This window comes from Oncorhynchus gorbuscha, linkage group LG23 (assembly GCF_021184085.1).
Source record: "Oncorhynchus gorbuscha isolate QuinsamMale2020 ecotype Even-year linkage group LG23, OgorEven_v1.0, whole genome shotgun sequence".
NCBI classification, from domain to species: Eukaryota; Metazoa; Chordata; class Actinopteri; order Salmoniformes; family Salmonidae; genus Oncorhynchus; species Oncorhynchus gorbuscha.
The window spans coordinates 17,953,774-17,967,480 of NC_060195.1; the positions used below are offsets into that span (position 1 = coordinate 17,953,774).

The 13,707-nt window shown below is 40.5% G+C and overlaps 1 protein-coding gene across 4 annotated transcripts in view; it reads right to left on the reverse strand.

The window, feature by feature from the left end:
* LOC124011079 (glutamate receptor 1-like) overlaps nt 1-13,707 on the reverse strand; it is a 212,587-nt gene that overhangs the window by 181,521 nt on the left and 17,359 nt on the right. The window lies entirely within an intron of this gene.

Here is a 13,707-nt window from a genome sequence, read left to right on the forward strand (position 1 = left end):
TGGTCAGTACTGTGGTCTGTAATGTGGTCTGTACTGTGGTATGTACTGTGGTCTGTACTGTGGTCTGTACTGTGGTCTGTAATGTGGTCAGTACTGTGGTCTGTACTGTGGTCTGTACTGTGTGTTAGTGTTGTTGTATGGCGTCAGTCTCTCTGTCACTACCTGTCACTACCAGTAGTGTTGTCAAGACAGAACGTTCATTTAGCATCTTCTGGATGTGTGTACACAGCTAAACATGCACGTGCATGCACAAACACATCAAAGCACAAACAGTCAAAAGAACAACATCAAAAACACACACCTGTCAAAGTAAGAACTGCTAAAGTGGCAGCTAAATATGTTGTTGCCTGTGTGTCTCATTAACACAGGGACAGACACGGACAGACAGGGAGAGAGAGGAGGGAGTCTCTCTCTCCTGCTACATCATGACAGCTGCCTGAACTACGTAAGTCCTTCCTCTACTGCACTGCAACACGGATCACACAGACAGACACATTCCACTGCCTTCCAAGACTCATCTCAACCTAACACTAGTAACAACAGTAACACTAATAACAACAGTAACAACAGTAACACTAGTAACAACAGTAACATCAGTAACAACAGTAACAACAGTAACACTAGTAACAACAGTAACACTAGTAACAACAGTAACAACAGTAACACTAGTAACACTAGTAACAACAGTAACAACAGTAACAACAGTAACAACAGTAACACTAGTAACAACAGTAACACTAGTAACAACAGTAACAACAGTAACAACAGCAACAACAGTAACAACAGTAACAACAGTAACACTAGTAACAACAGTAACAACAGTAACAACAGTAACACTAGTAACAACAGTAACACTAGTAACACTAGTAACAACAGTAACAACAGTAACACTAGTAACAACAGTAACAGCAGTAACAACAGTAACACTAGTAACAACAGTAACAACAGTAACAACAGTAACAACAGTAACAACAGTAACACTAGTAACACTAGTAACAACAGTAACACTAGTAACAACAGTAACACTAGTAACAACAGTAACAACAGTAACACTAGTAACAACAGTAACAACAGTAACAACAATAACACCAGTAACAACAGTAACAACAGTAACACTAGTAACAACAGTAACAACAGTAACAACAGTAACAACAATAACACCAGTAACAACAGTAACACTAGTAACAACAGTAACACTAGTAACAACAGTAACAACAGTAACAACAGTAACAACAGTAACACCAGTAGCAACAGTAACAACAGTAACACTAGTAACAATAGTAACAACAGTAACAACAGTAACAACAGTAACATCAGTAACAACAGTAACAACAGTAACACTAGTAACAACAGTAACAACAGTAACAAAAGTAACAACAGTAACAACAGTAACACCAGTAGCAACAGTAACAACAGTAACACTAGTAACAACAATAACAACAGTAACAAAAGTAACATCAGTAACAACAGTAACAACAGTAACAACAGTAACACTAGTAACACTAGTAACAACAGTAACACTAGTAACACTAGTAACAACAGTAACAACAGTAACAACAGTAACAACAGTAACACAAGTAACATCAGTAACAACAGTAACAACAGTAACACTAGTAACACTAGTAACAACAGTAACACTAGTAACAACAGTAACAAAAGTAACATCAGTAGCAACAGTAACAGCAGTAACAACAGTAACACTAGTAACACTAGTAACAACAGTAACACTAGTAACACTAGTAACAACAGTAACACTAGTAACACTAGTAACAACAGTAACAACAGTAACACTAGTAACACTAGTAACAACAGTAACACTAGTAACACTAGTAACAACAGTAACACTAGTAACACTAGTAACAACAGTAACACTAGTAACACTAGTAACAACAGTAACAACAGTAACAACAGTAACAACAGTAACACAAGTAACATCAGTAACAACAGTAACAACAGTAACACTAGTAACACTAGTAACAACAGTAACACTAGTAACACTAGTAACAACAGTAACAACAGTAACAACAGTAACACTAGTAACAACAGTAACACTAGTAACAACAGTAACACTAGTAACAACAGTAACACTAGTAACACTAGTAACAACAGTAACAACAGTAACAGCAGTAACACTAGTAACACTAGTAACAACAGTAACAACAGTAACACTAGTAACAACAGTAACACTAGTAACAACAGTAACACTAGTAACAACAGTAACAACAGTAAAAACAGTAACAACAGTAACATCAGTAGCAACAGTAACAACAGTAACACTAGTAACAACAGTAACAACAGTAACAGCCGTAACAGCAGTAAGAACAGTAACACTAGTAACAACAGTAACACTAGTAACAACAGTAACACTAGTAACAACAATAACAACAGTAACACTAGTAACAACAGTAACACTAGTAACAACAGTAACAACAGTAACAACAGTAACACCAGTAGCAACAGTAACAACAGTAACACTAGTAACAATAGTAACAACAGTAACAACAGTAACATCAGTAACAACAGTAACAACAGTAACACTAGTAACAACAGTAACAACAGTAACAAAAGTAACAACAGTAACAACAGTAACACCAGTAGCAACAGTAACAACAGTAACACTAGTAACAACAATAACAACAGTAACAAAAGTAACATCAGTAACAACAGTAACAACAGTAACAACAGTAACACTAGTAACACTAGTAACAACAGTAACACTAGTAACACTAGTAACAACAGTAACAACAGTAACAACAGTAACACAAGTAACATCAGTAACAACAGTAACAACAGTAACACTAGTAACACTAGTAACAACAGTAACACTAGTAACAACAGTAACAAAAGTAATATCAGTAGCAACAGTAACAGCAGTAACACTAGTAACACTAGTAACAACAGTAACAACAGTAACAACAGTAACACTAGTAACAACAGTAACACTAGTAACAACAGTAACACTAGTAACACTAGTAACACTAGTAACAACAGTAACAACAGTAACAGCAGTAACACTAGTAACAACAGTAACAACAGTAACACTAGTAACAACAGTAACACTAGTAACAACAGTAACACTAGTAACAACAGTAACAACAGTAAAAACAGTAACAACAGTAACATCAGTAACATCAGTAGCAACAGTAACAACAGTAACACTAGTAACAACAGTAACAACAGTAACAGCCGTAACAGCAGTAAGAACAGTAACACTAGTAACAACAGTAACACTAGTAACAACAGTAACACTAGTAACAACAATAACAACAGTAACACTAGTAACAACAGTAACACTAGTAACAACAGTAACAACAGTAACAACAGTAACACTAGTAACAACAGTAACAACAGTAACACCAGTAACAACAGTAACAACAGTAACACTAGTAACAACAGTAACACTAGTAACAACAGTAACAACAGTAACAACAGTAACACTAGTAACAACAGTAACACTAGTAACAACAGTAACACTAGTAACAACAGTAACAACAGTAACACCAGTAACAACAGTAACAACAGTAACACTAGTAACAACAGTAACACTAGTAACAACAGTAACAACAGTAACACTAGTAACAACAGTAACACTAGTAACAACAGTAACACTAGTAACAACAGTAACAACAGTAACACTAGTAACAACAGTAAGAACAGTAACACTAGTAACAACAGTAACAACAGTAACACTAGTAACAACAGTAACAACAGTAACAGTAACATCCTAACAACAGTAACAACAGCAACACTAGTAACAACAGTAACAACAGTAACACTAGTAACAACAGTAACAACAGTAACAACAGTAACACTAGTAACAACAGTAACAACAGTAACACTAGTAACAACAGTAACACTTGTAACAACAGTAACAACAGTAACACTAGTAACAACATTAACAACAGTAACACTAGTAACAACAGTAACAAAAGTAATATCAGTAGCAACAGTAACAGCAGTAACACTAGTAACACTAGTAACAACAGTAACAACAGTAACAACAGTAACACTAGTAACAACAGTAACACTAGTAACAACAGTAACACTAGTAACACTAGTAACACTAGTAACAACAGTAACAACAGTAACAGCAGTAACACTAGTAACAACAGTAACAACAGTAACACTAGTAACAACAGTAACACTAGTAACAACAGTAACACTAGTAACAACAGTAACAACAGTAAAAACAGTAACAACAGTAACATCAGTAACATCAGTAGCAACAGTAACAACAGTAACACTAGTAACAACAGTAACAACAGTAACAGCCTAACAGCAGTAAGAACAGTAACACTAGTAACAACAGTAACACTAGTAACAACAGTAACACTAGTAACAACAATAACAACAGTAACACTAGTAACAACAGTAACACTAGTAACAACAGTAACAACAGTAACAACAGTAACACTAGTAACAACAGTAACAACAGTAACACCAGTAACAACAGTAACAACAGTAACACTAGTAACAACAGTAACACTAGTAACAACAGTAACAACAGTAACAACAGTAACACTAGTAACAACAGTAACACTAGTAACAACAGTAACACTAGTAACAACAGTAACAACAGTAACACCAGTAACAACAGTAACAACAGTAACACTAGTAACAACAGTAACACTAGTAACAACAGTAACAACAGTAACACTAGTAACAACAGTAAGAACAGTAACACTAGTAACAACAGTAACAACAGTAACACTAGTAACAACAGTAACAACAGTAACACTCGTAACATCCGTAACAACAGTAACAACAGCAACACTAGTAACAACAGTAACAACAGTAACACTAGTAACAACAGTAACAACAGTAACAACAGTAACACTAGTAACAACAGTAACAACAGTAACACTAGTAACAACAGTAACACTTGTAACAACAGTAACAACAGTAACACTAGTAACAACATTAACAACAGTAACAACAGTAACAACAGTAACACTCGTAACAACACTAACAAAAGTAACACTCGTAACATCAGTAACAACAGTAACAGCAGCGGTGCTCGGTATGAGCGACCCAGAGCTCTTAGCTAAGTGATCCATGTTCTCATCGTAACACAAACACAAAAACACACACAGGTGTATACACACACACACACACACATGCGTATTCACACACACACAGGCGTATACACACACACACTTAGTGATCCCTGTCATAACAGCAGTTCAGACAATCACTGTCCATGTATTGCATGCTTGGCTAGCTGGTGAAACAACACAGGGAGACGTAGCATATATACAGTAACAGGCTTCAACAGAGGGGCAGGGTGAGAGAATGAGTTACAAAAAATGGGATATGACTCACACTGTGTGCATGTGTGTGTTAGACAAAAGTTTTTGAGGTAAAGACAATATTTAACCCCTGACCTTGGTAAAAGAGATACAACATTTACATTTACATTTAAGTCATTTAGCAGACACTCTTATCCAGAGCGACTTACAAATTGGTGCATTCACCTTAAGACATCCAGTGGAACAGTCACTTTACACAATGAGTTTGAATTAACACCCGTTTTGAATTGACAACACAGTCTGATTCACACAAGACACATGGTTATATCTGTTATATAGGGCCCTAAAAAAATCTGTTATCATATTTGCCTGATTCAATTTGTACCCAAATTCTATTTTCTCTTTTTCTTTTTATAGAAAAACAAAGAAATTGGATATTCTAAGTCCACAACAATGCTTAAACCTCATTAGGAGACCACTTTATGAGGTCTGGAAAATATCTAAATAATGTAGCCTTTGGGGAGCAGTTACCTTTTAATTCAAGTGCACACCAGCCATTGTCCTTTGTTTGGTTAGCAAGGCTTCTGTGATTGCAGAGTTTGCAAAACAAAGGGTCACTGGTTCTTCTACTTTGTATCTACTCAGCAGAGTGTCGAGAGAAACTGGAAACATAAGAGTTTTCAGGGATACAGTATCTTTTCCCTTGAAAAGCGGATGTGGGAACCTGGCTCAGGTGTTTATTTTATGCCTTCTACGTTACGTTAGGAAGGCATACAGTGGTTGCTCAACTAAAGGTTTGTGATTATGCTACGGGACGCAGAGGTCATTTGTGGTTTAGGACGGTACCCTGCGTCACTACTTCATTCCTCCAGACCAGCGCAAGGGGGAGTTAGAGCACTGATTATGCTTTTGGGTCCCAAGGCGCTACTGTGTCTCTAAAAATACACATATTGTTTTGTTACTACTCGTCAGTATTTCTTACTAAAACTGTTGTTTTTATTCTAAGAGAAACTTAGACAACAATTAGGGTGTGGAAATTTTTATTTCGCTATTATTGTACTGTAGCCTACTCCCGACCGATCACATTGTACAGCGTCAGAGTGGCACAGTGGTCTAAGACACTGCATCACAGTGCAAACTGTGGGCTAAGACACCGCATCACAGTGCAAACTGTGGGCTAAGACACCGCATCACAGTGCAAACTGTGGGCTAAGTCACTGCATCACAGTGCAAACTTTGGGCTAAGACACCGCATCACAGTGCCAACTGTGGGCTAAGACACCGCATCACAGTGCAAACTGTGGGCTAAGACACCGCATCACAGTGCAAACTGTGGGCTAAGACACCGCATCACAGTGCAAACTGTGGGCTAAGACACCGCATCACAGTGCAAACTGTGGGCTAAGACACCGCATCACAGTGCAAACTGTGGGCTAAGACACCGCATCACAGTGCAAACTGTGGGCTAAGACACTGCATCACAGTGCAAACTGTGGGCTAAGACACTGCATCACAGTGCAAACTGCGTTGCTACAGATGCTGGTTCAATACCTGTGCTGGGTGCGACCGGGAGACCCATGAGGTGATGTTAGGCTTTTGATTTCTCTCCCTCTAAAAATATAAATAAATCATTCTAAATAACAATCTGCCTTTATTTACAAAATAGTAACAATGTCTCACCCCATGTTCAAGAATGGACTTTTCCCTGGCTCACTTTACGTTATTTGAAAATGAAATCATATCTAAAATATTGTTAATTAAAAAAAATATCTATTATTATTATTATTATTAATTCATTTAGAATTATATAAAAGCCCCTAATAGAACAGATTTGCCCTAAATAAAAATGTCCCTTAGATATTCATTTAGAATCCTCCTATGCTCTTAGTACTGTAGCCTACTCCCGACCGTCACATTGTAGAGGGACATATTTTCCGTTCCATTCTAACGGAAACACTGAGGGTTTCGTTTTTCATTTTTCTTGGAATAGAAACACTATAATATTAATCAAATTAATTAAGGTACATTTCTTAAAATCAATCCCATATACTATGTTCTTACAAAATAGGTTTTCAATTCTCTGGTAATGCCAATATTGAAGAGTATCAAATGCTTCTCAAAGATGCACTCTGCTGGTCAAACTAATACTAACTAGCATTAATGGTAAAAATGGCTGACCATTAAATAACGTGCCATAGAATTCTGCAGAAGCCCGTAAGGTGTGCTCTAATACATTCGATACATTTAGTTGATTTCCTACTACTTCCTAACTTAAACACATTTTTACTATTGTTGAATTCTGTTATAATGTCTGGATTCCATGATTACTTCCGCAACAAGGATTTTATAGGGTCCTAGTTATAGTAACTTAGTGCTCGATTCTATCCGTAGCGCAGGTTTTCTGACTGAGCCTGCATATCAAACCAAGTCACAATTATTACTTATGAGACCATACAAAATGTGCAGAGAGAGACAAAAGAAAATGAATAGAAAAGTAATAACACTTAATAATATATGTTACAGTATAATAAATACACAATGAGTAACAATAACTTGGTTACTATATACACAGGGTACCCGTACTGAGTCAATGGCAGGGGTACGAGGTAATAACTTGGCTATATACACAGGGTACCCGTACTGAGTCAATGGCAGGGGTACGAGGTAATAACTTGACTATATACACAGGGTACCCGTACTGAGTCAATGGCAGGGGTACGAGGTAATAACTTGGCTATATACACAGGGTACCAGTACTGAGTCAATGGCAGGGGTACAAGGTAATAACTTGGCTATATACACAGGGTACCAGTACTGAGTCAATGGCAGGGGTACGAGGTAATAACTTGGCTATATACACAGGGTACCAGTACTGTGTCAATGGCAGGGGTACGAGGTAATAACTTGGCTATATACACAGGGTACCAGTACTGTGTCAATGGCAGGGGTACGAGGTAATAACTTGGCTATATACACAGGGTACCCGTACTGAGTCAATGGCAGGGGTACGAGGTAATAACTTGGCTATATACACAGGGTACCAGTACTGAGTCAATGGCAGGGGTACGAGGTAATAACTTGGCTATATACACAGGGTACCAGTACTGAGTCAATGGCAGGGGTACGAGGTAATAACTTGGCTATATACACAGGGTACCAGTACTGAGTCAATGGCAGGGGTACGAGGTAATAACTTGGCTATATACACAGGGTACCAGTACTGTGTCAATGGCAGGGGTACGAGGTAATAACTTGGCTATATACACAGGGTACCAGTACTGTGTCAATGGCAGGGGTACGAGGTAATAACTTGGCTATATACACAGGGTACCAGTACTGTGTCAATGGCAGGGGTACGAGGTAATAACTTGGCTATATACACAGGGTACCAGTACTGTGTCAATGGCAGGGGTACGAGGTAATAACTTGGCTATATACACAGGGTACCAGTACTGAGTCAATGGCAGGGGTACGAGGTAATAACTTGGCTATATACACAGGGTACCAGTACTGAGTCAATGGCAGGGGTACGAAGTAATAACTCAGCTATATACACAGGGTACCAGTACTGAGTCAATGGCAGGGGTACGAGGTAATAACTTGGCTATATACACAGGGTACCAGTACTGTGTCAATGGCAGGGGTACGAGGTAATAACTTGACTATATACACAGGGTACCAGTACTGTGTCAATGGCAGGGGTACGAGGTAATAACTTGGCTATATACACAGGGTACCAGTACTGTGTCAATGGCAGGGGTACGAGGTAATAACTTGGCTATATACACAGGGTACCAGTACTGTGTCAATGGCAGGGGTACGAGGTAATAACTTGGCTATATACACAGGGTACCAGTACTGTGTCAATGGCAGGGGTATGAGGTAATAACTTGGCTATATACACAGGGTACCAGTACTGTGTCAATGGCAGGGGTACGAGGTAATAACTTGGCTATATACACAGGGTACCCATACTGAGTCAATGGCAGGGGTACGAGGTAATAACTTGGCTATATACACAGGGTACCCGTACTGAGTCAATGGCAGGGGTACGAGGTAATAACTTGGCTATATACACAGGGTACCAGTACTGTGTCAATGGCAGGGGTATGAGGTAATAACTTGGCTATATACACAGGGTACCAGTACTGTGTCAATGGCAGGGGTACGAGGTAAATAATAAAAAATAAAAATAATATGCCATTTAGCAGACGCTTTTATCCAAAGCGACTTACAGTCATGTGTGCATACATTCTACGTATGGGTGGTCCCGGGGATCGAACCCACTACCCTGGCGTTACAAGCGCCATGCTCTACCAACTGAGCTACAGAAGGACCACAGGTAATAACTTGGCTATATACACTGGGTACCAGTACTGTGTCAATGGCAGGGGTACGAGGTAATAACTTGGCTATATACACAGGGTACCAGTACTGTGTCAATGGCAGGGGTACGAGGTAATAACTTGGCTATATACACAGGGTACCAGTACTGTGTCAATGGCAGGGGTATGAGGTAATAACTTGGCTATATACACAGGGTACCAGTACTGTGTCAATGGCAGGGATACGAGGTAATAACTTGGCTATATACACAGGGTACCAGTACTGAGTCAATGGCAGGGGTACAAGGTAATAACTTGGCTATATACACTGGGTACCAGTACTGTGTCAATGGCAGGGGTACGAGGTAATAACTTGGCTATATACACAGGGTACCAGTACTGAGTCAATGGCAGGGGTACGAGGTAATAACTTGGCTATATACACAGGGTACCAGTACTGTGTCAATGGCAGGGGTACGAGGTAATAACTTGGCTATATACACAGGGTACCAGTACTGAGTCAATGGCAGGGGTACGAGGTGATAACTTGGCTATATACACAGGGTACCCGTACTGAGTCAATGGCAGGGGTACGAGGTAATAACTTGGCTATATACACAGGGTACCCGTACTGAGTCAATGGCAGGGGTACGAGGTAATAACTTGGCTATATACACTGGGTACCAGTACTGAGTCACGCCGTGACCTTAGTTATCTTTGTTTTCTTTATTATTTTGGTTAGGTCACGGGGTTACGAGGGTGGTATGTGTGTTTTGTCTTGCCTAGGGTTTTTTGTATATCCATGGGGTTTTGGGCATTGTCTAGGTAAAATGGTCTATGGTGGCCTGAATTGGTTTCCAATCAGAGACAGCTGTTTATCGTTGTCTCTGATTGGGGATCCTATTTAGGTTGCCATTTTCCATTTTGGTTTTTGGGTTATTATCTATGGTTAGTTGCATGTCAGCACTCGTTATATATATATATAGTTTCACGTTCGTTTTTGTTGTTTTGTATAATTTGTTCAGTGTTCTCTTTCATTAAAGAGGATTGTATTCATATCACGCTGCGCCTTGGTCTCCTCGTTATGACGAACGCGACATACTGAGTGAATGGCAGGGGTACGAGGTAATAACATGGCTATATACACAGGGTGCCAGTACCAAGTAGATATAGAGGGGTACGAGGTAATAACGTGGCTATATACAGGAAGTACAAGTACAGAGTCGTTGTGCAGGGGTATGAGGTAATAACTTGGCTATATACACGGGTACCAGTACCGAGTCAATGGCAGGGGTACGAGGTAATAACTTGGCTATATACACAGGGTACCAGTACCGAGTCAATGGCAGGGGTACGAGGTAATAACTTGGCTATTTACAGGAAGTACCAGCCCTTTCCTGTTCCAGCATGACAATACCCCCAAGTACAAAGCGAGGTCCATACGGAAATGATTTGTCAAGATCGGTGTGGACGAACTTGACTGGCCTGCACAGAGCCCTGACCTCAACCCCATTGAATACCTTTGGGGTGAATTGGAACGCAGACTGTGAGCCAGGCCTAATCGCCCAACATCAGTGATCAGTGGCAGTTTACAGATAGGTGGGCAGGTGTCTGGGATGATGGTGTTGATGTGAGCCATGACCAGACTTTCAAAGCATTTCATGGCTACATATACGAGTGCTACAGGGCGAGTCATTTAGGAAGGTTACCTTGGCATTCTTGGGCACAGGGACTATGGTGGTCTGCTTTACAGACGGGGTCAGGGAGAGGTTGAAAATGTCAGTGAAGACCCTTGCCAGCGGATAAGTGCATGCTCTGAGTACTCGTCCTGGTAATCCATCTGGCCCTGCAGCCTTGTGAATGGTGACATGTTCCAAGGTCTTACGTCGGCTACATGTGTAGCGTTTACTGTGAGTGTGGTCTCCGGGAATGTCAATTGCGATCTTCTGCTCTACAGATTGAATTGAGCCATTAAACTCCAGTCTTAGCCCCTCTCACCTCAATCCCACAGCCCAGCTGAGACACACCATTCTGGGGCACGGTACCTTAGCCCCTCTCACCTCAATCCCACATCCCAGCTGAGACACACCATTCTAGGGCATGGTTCTACCCCAGTGGGGTGGTTGTGGTGGTGGTGTGTAGGGAACACAAACCAAAAACTGTCTCACTCTCTATTTTTCCAATTCCCCATTGTGAATCTCCATTCAATGAATCCTGAGAAGAGTATTTCTAAACACAAAAGCTCTCACACTTCTATTTCTTCCACATGGTTATTAATACATATTTATGCCTCTAACTCCATGGAGTGATGGCTTTGGATGAGCTGCAATGAATAATACATTAAATGCATCTGATGAAGCGCTGTCTCCAGTAATTGTGTGTGTGTGTGTGTGTGTGTGTGTGTGTGTGTGTGTGTGTGTGTGTGTGTGTGTGTGTGTGTGTGTGTGTGTGTGTGTGTGTGTGTGTGTGTGTGTGTGTGTGTGTGTGTGTGTGTGTGTGTGTGTGTGTGTGTGTGTGTGTGTGTGTGTGTGTGTGTGTGTGTGTGTGTGTGTGTGTGAATCCACTAAGCAGTGATCATGCAATTAGACGGAGGAGGACTAAGCAGCGTGTAAGCTGTGATGGAGGAGAATCTGCAGCGGTTTCTCTGTTCTCAATCTTAAACTCCACACACACACACTCCCTCTCTTTTTATCTACACTTCTACGCCCAGAGCTACCCAGAGGGATGATACACATCACCACCACACTGCAGAAGAAGAGGAGAGGAGTGTCTCTCTAGGCTGAGGCATCAGACTGCAGAAGAAGAGGAGAGGAGTGTCTCTCTAGGCCGAGGCATCAGACTGCAGAAGAAGAGGAGAGGAGTGTCTCTCTAGGCTGAGGCATCAGACTGCAGAAGAAGAGGAGAGGAGTGTCTCTCTAGGCCGAGGCATCAGACTGCAGAAGAAGAGGAGAGGAGTCTCTCTCTAGGCTGAGGCATCAGACTGCAGAAGAAGAGGAGAGGAGTGTCTCTCTAGGCTGAGGCATCAGACTGCAGAAGAAGAGGAGAGGAGTCTCTCTCTAGGCTGAGGCATCAGACTGCAGAAGAAGAGGAGAGGAGTGTCTCTCTAGGCTGAGGCATCAGACTGCAGAAGAAGAGGAGAGGAGTGTCTCTCTAGGCTGAGGCATCAGACTGCAGAAGAAGAGGAGAGGAGTACTCTCTCTACATCGCCTCTCTCTGTATTATAATCTAACCCGTGTAGTGGTACTTTGATATGGTAAATAAGGGTCCAGCACCCGGGATAACTCACCGGAATCCAACACCATCTCTATCCAACAAGCTCTTACTTCAGAATCAGACATCCAAACACTTGTCAATCAAAGCAAAATTTCAAAGGTAAAATTTGGCCATTCAATCCGAATGGTTAAGGGTTAAAAAAACAACACGTGACCCTCTCTCCGCGTGCCAATTAATTAGTACACAAACGGAAGAGTGTCCTCCCCTCCTTTCGTCGAGTATACTATGTATCAAACCGCAGAAGAGTTTAGCAATCTACCACACCCCCTTTGAATCAGCTTTTGTTTTGTCAGAGGAGAAAAACATACACATTTACTCTCCTCGTCGACTCTCCTCAATTAAAGCTGCAATATGGAACTTTTTGTGCGACCCGAGTAAATTCACATAGAAGTATGACTTATGGATCTGTTATTCTCATTGACAGCAAGTCAAAGAAGTGGTAGATATATTCTATATGCTCTATTTCTATGCTTCCCGTTCTTATATTTTCTTTTTGCATCTTTTACTTTTGGTTTTGTACACCAGCTTCAAAGCTCTGAAAATAAACTATTGATGGTTATGGGAAAGATAGTTCACAGCCATTTAAATTCTTTAAACATTGACTGCTTGTTTAGTCACACAAACTGAACTTAGGCAAACTATGATAATTTTAGCAGCCAGGAAATGATTTCTGCATTATGCACCTTTAACTTTGACCTTTTTCAAAGGCAGGCGAGAGAGGACAAGGAGGACACTGGAGGTGAGCAAATCTAATTTACGAAAGGGCTTAATGATAATAGTGCTCCCCGTTGCCCCTAGTGGCCGGTTTTGGCGTTCTCTCCTTACATCTTGCTAAACTGGACAGACGTATAATTTCACAG